Here is a 12749-nt window from a genome sequence, read left to right on the forward strand (position 1 = left end):
CTTTACGATTCTAGCGCAGATACGGCGCAACGTTCGTCGGTCGGCAGACTGAATATAGTGAGGGTAGACAGCCAGGTAGGGTACAGGTTGATGTAGGTATAGGTGTAGGTATATATGTGTATGAGATGGTTGTACCAAGGTATAGGCCAACTGAGATAGGGACCACTGATGCGCTTGCCTACGGATCTCTTTCTTTCGACCTCTTTCACGGATATTCCTTACGATCATTTAACCCGTTATAAACCGTATTCTATTTTTGTAAATATTTCATCTATTGGGCGTTACAAAAAATTTAATGATTTTCATGAATATATTCGTTTAAACGTATACGATGTTATATATGCAGCTGTTGGAAAAAAATTTAATTAAATCTTTATATAGAAATGTGATAATTTGAAAAATCAATTTGCTCGATGAAATAGGATAAGTAAGAAAAGGTCTTCGAAGGAAATTCGTATTCTCGGAAATTGGTATTTGTTGGAGATATAAAAAAATGTTGCGAATAAAGGAATTTTCCTTTTGTATGCGTGATAGGAGATGCGAGATAACGTTCAAATTGGGTTGATTATTTTAATACGATCGAGCTGTTTGTGTATCGTGGCAATACAAGCGATGCCAAAGAAAAAGAGATAAAGAGTTTTGGCGGTGAGAAACGAAGGAAATAAGTAGGAACGGAGATCGGAGAAGACAGAGATAGGAGTTGGAACGCGCGACGAGAGACATTGCAAGATATCCGCTGCTACAGAAGCGTTTTCTCCCTTTTTCTTTGTTTCTATCTCTCTTTATCTCTCCTTAATTTGCAGGTATATTCTGGCAAGATGCAAGTAGGACAAAATTTGCGACGAGGGAATAATTCGTGCTTTTAATTATCCTTGCGCGACATTATAGTACGTAATATATATACGTATGTATGTATGCATGTACGTACATATATATGTATGTACGGTATGTACGTATGTATGTACATATGAAGATATGCTTATAAGAAGGTTCACTAAAGCCTCTTAAAGATTTGAAATGTTCTTCCCGCCTTTCGTGATCTTCACTCTCGTTTATTCTGTATCATATGAAAACGTCTTTATTTAACCGTCAGAGCGAAACGAACTTGTCCGTTTCGTTCGTTAAAAAGAGTTCGTTAAAAGTTACGTTTTATTAAATTTCGTAGAGGTTTCTCACGGTTTTATATCTTCATACATACGTTGTACCCGGGGAATCCAAGGAACAAGACGATCGGTAAGATAAAAGGTTTATCGTCGAATAAAATTTGCGAAATAACTTGGCAAATCATTAAATGGCTCCGGGTTCAACTAATTGCCGTTAATAATCGTCGCATTTCGTTCGTCATTAGTCTCTGAAGAAATTAAAGGAGAAATTATAATTAATAATAATTAATCCCGCGTGATCAAATTTTCCAATAATTTTTACAATTTTTAAATTGATTCCATCAGCTCCTCATATTTTCCGTCTCTCTTTATCTATCTATCTATAGATATATTCGTCCATCCATCTATCCATTTCTCTCTCTCTCTCTCTCTCTCTCTTACTCTTACATAGTAGAGTGTGTACGATCTTTGTTACGCCGATTTTATGAGCAACTTTCCGTGTCGGTGATCGGTGTTTTGTAAATAAGTGCGCGCTTTGCGAGGCTTTTCGCACGCCGTTCTTTACGACGCCAATTACTTGACGAGAGATCGTTGAGAGAGAGAGAGAGAGAGAGAGAGAGAGAACGCTTACCAAGTACCGACTGGCAGGAAGTTCCGTTAGTTCGAGGAGCGATCTTCGACTCTCTCAAGCATCGACTTGCCCTCGAAATCGAATCGACGTAGCGTCGACGAAAAGCACTGCCACGTCTTTCATGGATTCCTTTCAGTCGACGGTAGCATCTATCTATCTATGTATATATGTACGTATATATGTATATATTTATACGTTGCTCATATGTACGTGTGTAACGCATGAAACGCATCCATATATATATATATATATATATATATATATATATATATATCTATTTATATATATTTCTGAGATGTGCATATAGGCGAAAAATTAACAACATTATTGCAGAGAATTATTTTTTCATTGGCACGCTCCCTCTTCATCTTTCTTTTATTCATATTTATTTTCTTGGAAAGTTTAATGCCTTAAGGATTTGAGTCACGTCAGAAAATCTCAGCTGAACGACGATATCTCCTATATCGAATGGAAAGAAATCCAAGAGAGCTCGGTCGGTTCGTGTCTCACGATTCGTCACCGCGATGCCTCGCGAATCCTTTTGGATCCTTTGATATCGTCTCGATCTAATCGTCGCCTCATTAACGATCCATGGACGTTAGTCCAGAGAGTGTGTGTAATATCGTCGTAGCAGTGGTTCTCTTTTACGTTTCACGATTTTCAAAGATCGATAGGTAAAGTATCGATACGATCGATCTTTGAAAATCAATGATATATATATATGTAAAGAAAGTATACTTTCTTATAGATAGATTTGCCGCGCGTCTCATAGCCCTCCCTTCCATTGTCCTTTATTATTTACAATTTCTTTTGTGACCTACAAACCGAGTCGTTAAGATTTGGAAGAGAATCGGGCAGTAAGAAATAGGACGTAGACGAGAGAAGTAGCACGAGAGTGTAATATAAGATTTAACCGTGTGAATAATAATTATTAAATAAAATTTAACAGAATGAACAATAAACGTGAATTGTCGTTTCTTTGTTCACAGAGAAACATATTTTCGTTTATCACTTCACCTTATCAATTCGAGATATTATACATATATGTATCGATGGATTAAATCGGATTAAAACATTTTTTTCTCTTCCTTATTCTTATCGTTAATAATGTTATTAAATATACGAATATTTTTGTTTTAATTTTAAGAAAGATTATGGAAGAAATATTGGACGAACGAAAGGATAAAGAAATATATGATCATCCTTTGACGCTTTTAAACTCTACCATGATGCGATTAGGAGGGGAAGAACGCATTGGTTAAAAAGAACGAAAGGCTCGATAGTCAAAAATTCGTTTTGAGACAGCGAGCTTATCTCACCGATCAGGGTCCGCCACGAATTATAAGAGAGGAACCTGCCGGCGCAGGATCTCCGTTGGACCACACATCGAACCTCTTGTCTGCAGGTTCAACGCACTCGCTGTAATTACCACAAACGAACGCGAAGCTTCGTCGAGACACACAAGGTATATAAACTCGCGAGCATGGACACGTCCGTGAAGTCACGTTGGCATCGACGAAGGTAAGAGAGATGCTTGATCTTGAGAAAGGAAGAGAAAGAGAGAGAGAGAGAGAGAGAGAGAGAGAGAGAAAATGAAAGGGAGAAAAGAGAAGGGATAGAAAATTGGAGAAAAAACTTCTTCGAGATGAAGAAGACGAAGAAGTTTCGAAGGAGATCGTGAGTAGAGCGTATCGATCGATGGGTAATTACGAGTCCTGCGTGAAGTATCCGCGCTTCGAAGGAGCTCGTGCCGACAGGCGTGACCCTCCTCCGTTTCCTCTCTCTCTTTTTCTCTCTCTCTCTCTCTCTCTCTCTTTCTCTTTACCCTCATCTTTTCTTCCTCTCCACGCTCTTTGTTCTCACTCGCTTCTATTTTCTCTTCTCGCAGTCTCCTCTCACAATCAGCGGTCTGCCAATAACGATACCGAGCACCAATCCCGGCGAATAACGATCGATTCGTTCGTCTTTCAAAATACGATATGGAAAGAGAAAGATAGAAATATCAATGGGCAAAGAATAGAAAAAAGAATTTATTATTACGATTTGAATTGCGTGACAAATTCTTTTTTCCCTTTCCCCTCTCCACCTAGGTTAGCATTTTCTCGATCTTTTTCGATATCGTGTGGTAGGCTCGATAGGTAATGGTAGGTGATCGATTCCCCCCCCCCTCTCTCTTTTCTATTTCCTTTCCTTTCTCCTTCGTTTTCTCTTTTACGTTTTCTGTTTATTTCATTTTTTTTTTCTTTTTTTCCTTTCTTTTCCTTTCCTCTTAGATTTCAAAGTGGCAACTTTATATCCACGATCACGACGACAAAAGAAACGCACGCTCGTTTAATGAGAGAACTCGAAGAGAACTTGTCTCCAGCTTGACGATACTTCGAGCGGCAACATCATCGACCTCCTGGCCACCTTTACGTCCTTCGACGAGTGTGAACGCGCAGGCACCTACGAGATGATTCATGCTCATGCCTATCCACGTGGAAAACGAGGAGAGACGGTGTAAGAGAGGAAGAGAAAGAGAGAGTGAGAGAGAGAGAGTTTCTTCGTCAGTAGCGTAGTCGAGATACTGAGGTACGATCGGTTGATGGATAGTGAGAAGAAGGGAAGAAGAGAAAGAGAGAGAGAGAGAGAGAGAGAGAGAAAAAGAAAAGGAAAAAGAGATGGAAGGGGTAATCGCTACGCAGCATCCACAGAAGAGATCCTTGGCTAACAGGATTCAAGAAGCAACCGACATCTGGATTCTTAAATACATTATAAATGATACTGCCTTCTGTTATAACGACAGTATTATCGATTATTTTCTTTTGGGATAAGCTCGTGGTTGACCCTACGGTAATCGCGAATTCTCTTGGAGATTTGTCTCCTTTCCCATAGAAAACTTGTTAATTTTTTTATAACGATCGGATGGGAAAATATCGTTCGTGTAAATGAAATTTTATATTATAATGTTGATTATCTCGGGGAATGTAATAAAAAAAAAGATCGTTGTACATAAATATATCGTATTGTTGCGAGTAATATGCAAGTAGAACTTAAAAATTATTACAAAGGAATGAAAAGGAGGATGTAATAATTTTTGATCCTTGACTCGTTTGATAATACGATTTATGTTACTACTTATCTAGCGTAATACATTGTTGAAGTTTCTTCAAGTATAAGCAAGGTTTTCTTTGGATAATCGAGCTTCCAGCATCGCGTTACCATCATCGCAAGGGAACCATTTCGAAAATTTATCAACGTTTAACAGTTATTTTGTATTTCGCTTTTGTATAAGCGGCCCCTCGATCTCTCAGAGCCTTATACGCTTTATTCGTGTAGACTAACAGATCGTTACGGCCGTTTTATTTTACTCTTTTTCATTCTCGCTACCCAGACGCCCATCCCTTTTGTATCTTTTGGAGTCAGATGTCACGGCTTCCCAGTAGAGATCCACGGCTACGCCACTGTCCTTAGCGACCGCACCGCGGTCGTATGTACGTACTCTTACACCAGTTGATCGTGTACTTTAGAATGTCTGTGTGTGCGCGCGCGTGCGCGCATTCACATAGAAACATATCCAAGTATGTATATGTATCGTATAAAACGTTGTATTCACAAGCACACGTTCGTATTCATCGACGATGAAAAATTTTAAGTGCTCATCCTTTACGAGGCTGCGCTGTAATTAATAATAATAACGATGTAAATCAAGGCTCTTGATGGCAGCGAGGACATCGCTCGACGCAAGATAACGTGGAATCTGGAAATGTATCATAGTCACGAAAATCTTAACGAGTCTCTCGACTACTACCACCACCACCACGATCATCACCAAAGCCTTACGCCACAAACGTCGCGACACCAACGACTTATCCGACACGGGTTTAACTAGCTTTTGAAAAAGGTCCGACGGCCTTACAGTCTCCGCCTCCTTGGTTCCCTTAAGATTAAAAATCTTTTCAAACTTACGGTCATTAATTAAGACCGAGAGTTTGCACAACGTCGGATATAACGAGTTGTATGTCTTGTCAAAAGTTGAACGCTTTCGTTATTTCTACCTACGAACGTATCACGTATATGTGTGCGCGTATATACGTACGTCTTTATTTATTTACATACACCTTTCTCGCGTATCAAGGTAACCTTTTAGATATTTATTCAATGGACGTATTGAAATAAGAGAACAGTATTGAGAGAGCCTGGAAGGATGATTGTAGGATAAGTCATACTCGAAGATAATCTTCGAAATTGTCGAAGAAAAATTTAACGTTCTATTATTACATAGCATTTGTAATAATAGAACATAGTTAACGTGAATCTGTTTTAATTTAGTTTAAATTAATTTCATTAATCAACGAAACGATACGATCAATTCGTTACTCATCGAAAATGCATTTTTGTCTGAAAGTTAGAAAAATGAAAAAAATTCATGATCAATCTTTAACAATCCTGTAAACGTTCGAACGAGAGATGAAGCTTTTAGTTGTACCATTAATCGTATTATCATTTGTTGCTATGTGCGTTATTTTTCCGCAGTATCGGCCATTATGATTTATTGAAATTTCTGTATTCATTTTTATCAAAGGTAAAGGGCAAAAAAATGATCATATACCGCGAGGATATAGAAGAAAAGGAAAGACTGACGTACTAATCGAGCGGAGGACCCTCTTTTGTGAGGGTGAAGAAAAAGAAGAAGAGGATAAAGAAGAAGAAGAAGAAGAAGAAGAAGAAGACGAAGAAGAGAACGAATAGAATAAATAATCGTGTAAGCTGGGAGTGCTTCCGACTCTACGATGCTTGCTACCGAAATTACAGGCCGGTGCTTTTGTCGTTGTTACTGACGCTTTGTAAGATAATTTACACGGCGTGCGTGCGCGACCCGTTCGTGTTACAACGATTTCATCCGTTTCGAATCGAGTCGTTCGGTTTGGATCGTTAACGAACGCTCCATTCGAGAATCTCTTCGCGAGTAGAATAGAATAAAACTAGAGAAAGACCGAAGTGACAAAGATAGATATAAAGGTAGAGAGAGTTTCTAAGCTTATGAGAGAGAGAGAGAGAGAGAGAGATAGAGACGGAGATGTGTTAATGGTTCGCTGACGCAACGGTTCTTAGGGACGATTGTTATCGAGCTTGTTCGCGAGTCTCTATTAAAGCGGGTCGAGGATATGGCCGCCGGGATATTATCGATCCTCGATCCTCCTTTTCTTATTTCAATGATCGCGAACGAAGATGACGACGTTGCAGATTCCTTCGAGTCGGGAAAATTCTCTTCGACTGGTTTTCTAAAGATAATACCACATTACCAATCTCTTCGAGACCTGGAAAAGCTTGACTTTCCCCAATCAAATCACAATGCGACGTTCGAATCGCTATACGAGGTCATCGACGATTTCATACTGATACATTTATTCATGAGATTAACGCACTGGCTACGGCTAGTTCTTTTTTTTTTTTTTTTTTTTTTTTTCGTTTTGAATCGCGACTGGAGAAAAGGACCTATTCAATCGACATCTCGTTGTCACGAGCCGAAGATTCCGATATATATATATATATATATATATATCTTTCGCACGAGTAACAATGAGAAGCACATATTTATGGATAGATTATTCTTTTCAAGTTTTAATACAAGTCAAGTGAAATAAAACGACAAAGTTATATTCTCATCAAATGCCAATATCGTTTCTCACTGCATAACACGGTGTATTATTTGTTAAAAACCATCAACAAGAAAATAAGCATTCTGAAAATAATATAATTTGATCGATCCTCCATCGTTTCTTTTATTTGATATATAACTCATTTTCTAGGGAGCTGTCGATCAATGGCCACAACCACATCCGGACTTATTGCCGTTTCTATTCGCTATTGAAATCTCTTCTTCTTATTGAGAATAACAACAACAATAACAACGACAAGAGTAAAGGTGTTCCTTATACGACGAGAGCTCGTTTTTCTCAATCAAGGATGTATTTAGTAAAAGAAAAGAAAACAACAACAACAACAAAGCAAGAACAACGTAAGAACAATTTTAGAACGATCGTACGTTCCGTTAAATCATTCGTACCATCATATCTCTCTAATAATTTCGTTATAATTTTCAGTTAACAAACTTGATAAAACAAAATCGAACTCGTTAAAATGGAAAAGATTAAAAATGGGAAGTATCGGTAATTGTAAAAGTTTATTGATTAATTTTGATAAATGTCTGTAAGGATAAGAGAGACATTGGAGAATGACGTATATTGTGCGTCAGGACAGTCAGGGGCGGCCTCGTCTCGTCAAGGGCCCACCGTGCTGCCCGATCGAGGAGGTAACGACCCGCAGGGTCAAACTCGATCGGCGGAGAAGGGACGAGGAGGAGGGGTGGGAGAAGAAGCTGTGCAAACTGAGAAAAGGTCCACGCGAACATACATACGTATCGACGTTGAAAAAAGTTGCGAGGGAAACGCGTTGTACGATCCTCGATAGTAAGAGACTGCGAACGAGAGTTGATGGTAGTGGTCGATGGAGAAGGTGATGGAGAAGGACCAAGGAGCTTGGTAAAGAAGAGAGGGAAAGAAAGAGATCTTGCTTCGAGATGCGATCGTCGCTCGCGAACGATCGTCGTCTCCTTCTCGCTGCCTCTGGATCGTTTCTGCAGATGGTGTATGTAGTATACCGCAGTGGTTCTTAACCTTTCTGTGCCCCGTATTTTTCTTTTCTTTTCCTTTCCTGTCTTTTTTTGTCCTTCATTTCTTTTTACTTCCCATCACGTACGTATATGTAGGCGTTTATTTCAAAGTCATCAGGTTAAAACGATTTTCGCATTTCTTATTAAATAAGTTTATCCTTTAAATAGAATAAATCATATAAATGTATCTAATGTAAGAATATTTAGATCAATTCTCTTCGTAATTGTATTGACAAGATTTCTATCGTGATATGACAATAAGATCGTGATACGGTTTCCTCTTCTTTTTTTTTTCTTTTTCTTATTCTCGTGTACATACGTCGATTACTTTGAAAGTCTTCTGGTTGGGATACGAAGGAAAGAGAGAAAGAGAGAGGGAAAAAGAGAGAGAGAGAGAGAGAAAGGGGGGAAGGAAGGTAGAGAAGAGATTCCGCGTGTAGCTCTTGCGCGTCTCGAGAGATGTCAGAGGATGGGAGAGCAAGGAGGTTGTGAAGCAAGGAAGAGAAGAAGAAGAAGAAGAAGAAGGAGGAGAAGAAGAAGAAGAAGAAGAGGAGGAGGAGGAGAAGAAGAGAGGAAGGGAAGTCAGTCGACGAAGCTAGTCGGTACGGACACAGAACCTCGAAGGAAAGAAAGAGAGATCTCGGGAGCCGAAGGAGATGCCAGAGCTCCTCTCCTCCATGGAGAGAAGTGGATGCTGGAGAGGCTCGATGGACCACCTACCGTTCTCTGATCCGATCTCCGTGACGCTCGTCCGTCCGTCCGTTCGTCCGTTTGTTCGTTCGTTCGTTCGTTCGTTCATTCGTTCGTTCGTTCGTTCGTTCGTTCACTCACTTGCTCGTTTCTTTCTTCCTTCGTACATCCATTCGTTCGTTCGTTCTTTCATCTTTTTCTCTCTCTCTCTCTCTCTCTTCTCCCTCTCTCCCTCCTCTTTCCTCATCTCTTTTAGAATTTCGTCTCGATCCTGCTGTTTCCCATCAATAATGCTTATAATATCTAATTAATCATGAATTATCTAGATCCTCGCCTAAAACGGAGAAAAAGCTGCCAACCTTAACGATACACTCGAGCATGCTTTCGCGTAGGTGGTCCATTTAAAAGAGAGAGAGAGAGAGAGAGAGAGAGAGAGAGAGAGAGAGAGAGAAAGCGAAATAGTTCACAAGACGATTTTGTAACGTGAACTCAATTGGTACTGTCAGTCGTTATCGATTGGTCGGTAAAGAATGATAGTTATATTTCAAATTTGTTAGAGGAAATAATTGATGTATGAATATCTCATTGAAATTTTGTGGATGACTGGATAATAGGAATATAAACTATTTTTCTATTTATATAGACATACATATGTATATACAAAGTATATATATATATATATGTAATGATAGGAAAATTATTATTATACATAGTAGTTTAGTATGTTTGCTGTCACGTAGAGCTGGTAACAATAAGCACCACGTTTTGACGCGACGCGCGTATTATTCGAACGTCTCGTCTATTTGCGGATGAGAAAGAGAGAGAAAGAGAGAGAGGGAGAGAGAGAGAGAGAGAGAGAGAAAGAGAGGTGGCACGTAGGAGGTCGCCTACGCGATATATGATCCTTATTAGACGTCGAGAAACACAAGTAAATCGGCGGGACGCCGAGGCGGAAGGCTTAATGAGTCTTATGCGGAAATAAAAGAGAAGAATTACGTGTAGGTAACAACGAAAGAGTTAAAGTATATCGATAGTAAAAATTTTACAAGTACATCGTCGTTTAGTTCTAAACAATTTTACAGAGTTCCTATACAGGTATATAAAAATATTTATGTAATTTCCTTTATCCATTCATTTATTTTCTTTTTTTCTTGCCTTTTCTTTCTCATTATTTTCTTTTCTTTTCTTTTCTTTTCACGAAGGTCATTGTTTTTATTAGCTCGTTTTTACCGGAATCGAGGCTAAGTTTTAGTGTTGAGTTTAAAGGCAGAGCAAGTCAGTACTTTGGAAAGTTTTTTAAATGGACTATACGGGAGAGCAAGGTATGCATTATGCATTGGTAAGCTAAAGGCATCCACCTGATTTGAGATATCTCTGACATTCCTTTTGATCGAGGAGAGATTAGAAGATAAAAAGTATTAAACGACAAAGCACGGTTCTCTCGGATCCTTCTTGATCTTGCTTTACTTTAAGCCTTTCGCCTCGATGTGTTTCAAAATAAAAATGAACGAAAAATAAGTATTTAAGGTAGAAGAGGAATGATAAAAGACATTTTGGCGGCGTGTCTTTTTTTCGTTTTATTTTGCTATTTTTTTCGCTCTCTCTCTCACATTTTTTGTCATTTTTTCATTTTTATTTCTTTTTTTATTTTTACAATACGTAGAAAAAAAGTTTTCAAGTTCGAAAGAAAGCAGATGCGAACGGGGTGAGAAAGATTTGTACGATGATACCCATGTAGAATTTGACATTACGATTCGACGCGCTCGAATTGTACGCTATCGTTTTCTCCTATTCCCCCTCCCTCCCGCACACACTCCCGGACAACCGTTATGAGCGTATCATTTATTCGATTAACTCGCTCCTTTTTACAGCGACGTTCCTCGAACTTTTTTACATTCTTTCCAATAACCAGAGGACAATAACAACAGGACGTGGCAATGCTTGACTTACAATGATCGAAAAAGTCGTATCTGGAGTTCCATTGAGGGATCGATTCGACACAATTCGATTCGTGCTCGAAAAGTAAGATTTTTTGTTTTTGTTTTTCTTTCTTCTTATTTCTTTGAAACGAAAGTCATTGAAACTTTCCTATTCTCGTGAACGCGTATGTTTCCTTTGCTCTTTTTGTTTTTGTTTTCTTTTTCCTCTCCTCTTCCTCTATTCCCTATTCGAGTATCAGGCTTAAACTCGTCGAGACAGTTACGAAACTTTTCTAATCTAAACCTTTCTAATCTAATTCGAACGATTTCGTCGTCGTCGTCGTCGTCATTCTCATGCGATCCGATCGATCGCATATAACGAAATAACATTTGATCTTTCTTGCCAGATAGGAAATAGAAGTTAGAACGGCGGCCAAAGGGAATACGAGACTTCGATAATTCGTCAAATAAAATCCGCGATTCCTCGGAGACATTGCAACAGGGAGAGAACGAAGGAGACAGTATATCCAACTTCTGTGAACCATAAAGGTAAGCGTGAAAATAAATGGCCGTTTGATTTTCTAATGGACAGAAGAATAACGATTTTAAAGAGAATCTACTCTCGTCATCGAATTCCAACGATAATTAAATCACCAAGCGCACGTGAAAGATGTCAGATTTATCGGTATAAAATATATGATAATGGAAAGAGGAGGAGACGAAAAAAGGATAAATATATAGATACAATAAAACACACACACACACACACACACATATATATATATAGAGAGAGAGAGAGAATAAAATATTTTCTTGTAGGAATACCGATATGGTGTTTGCACTATATCCTATAAATGAGAAGTACCCGCCTAACACCTAGCTCGTTATAAAAGTTATAGTCATAAAGGTTTGCCCTTGCACCTAACGTGTCCGCCATTATTATTTAATAGTCCCATTATTGTAATTGATAAGTAGTTAGCTCGGTGTGTACGAAGCGAGCGCGAAGAGAAAAAGGGGTTGGAAGGAGTAGTAGGTAGAGAAGGGTGGTCGAGGAAGAGGGAGGAGGGGGAGAGAGAGGGAAAGAAGCTCGTACAAACGCGTTTTATTACGTAGACTGTTATGCGCGAGTCAGTCGGCCTCTTCTTGCGTCCACCTTAATGAACGAAACTACTTAAAGCCGACTTGATAAGAAGTCGAATTATCTCGCCGACTAGATCAACCACGCGGCTTTACTTTCTCTCTCTCTCTCTCTCTCTCTCTCTCTGTCTGTTTGTCTGTTTCTCTCTTTCTCTCTCTCTCTTTCTCTTTCTGACTGTTTCTCTTTCTCTCTTGCACTTCGTCGTCGTCGTCGTCGTTGTCGTCGTCGTCGTCGTCTTATTCTTTCTTCGTTCAACCTGCTCTCGAGTTACGGTCCATTCCACACGTTATAAATACATGATCGTTATATTAAGAGGCCAGCGTTATTCGTAATTTATCATCGCTTCCTTTACGCACGCACTTTCGCAGCTGAGGTAACTAGTATTAGAGTAAGTAACTCGCGTTAATTCTTTGAGTTACGGACCGTCGAAACGGAAAGAATCCGGTTCGCACGGATGCCAAGTGGGATTGGAAAAATTTCCTTCCTTCCTTTCTTTTTTCCTTTTTGTTTTTTTTTTTCTTTTTTCTTTTTTGGTCGTCGGTTATTCTCTTTTCTTTATCTTCCATACTAATCGAGCGAACGAAGGAATCCAAGGTATCTTTCTTTTCTTCTT

At 39.0% G+C, this 12749-nt stretch overlaps 1 long non-coding RNA gene across 1 annotated transcript in view; it reads left to right on the forward strand.

Moving 5' to 3' along the window:
* The first annotated feature begins 2157 nt into the window (after positions 1 to 2157).
* Positions 2158 to 12749, forward strand: part of LOC124431813 — a 17495-nt gene continuing 6903 nt past the window's right edge. Inside the window, exons 1-7 of the long non-coding RNA XR_006944114.1 lie at positions 2158 to 2649; positions 2882 to 3255; positions 4008 to 6478; positions 7527 to 7735; positions 7821 to 8364; positions 10951 to 11101; positions 11406 to 11547. This is a non-coding gene — a long non-coding RNA (uncharacterized LOC124431813). The remainder of the gene's footprint in view (positions 2650 to 2881; positions 3256 to 4007; positions 6479 to 7526; positions 7736 to 7820; positions 8365 to 10950; positions 11102 to 11405; positions 11548 to 12749) is intronic.

This window comes from Vespa crabro, chromosome 22 (genome assembly GCF_910589235.1).
Source record: "Vespa crabro chromosome 22, iyVesCrab1.2, whole genome shotgun sequence".
NCBI classification, from domain to species: domain Eukaryota; kingdom Metazoa; phylum Arthropoda; class Insecta; order Hymenoptera; family Vespidae; genus Vespa; species Vespa crabro.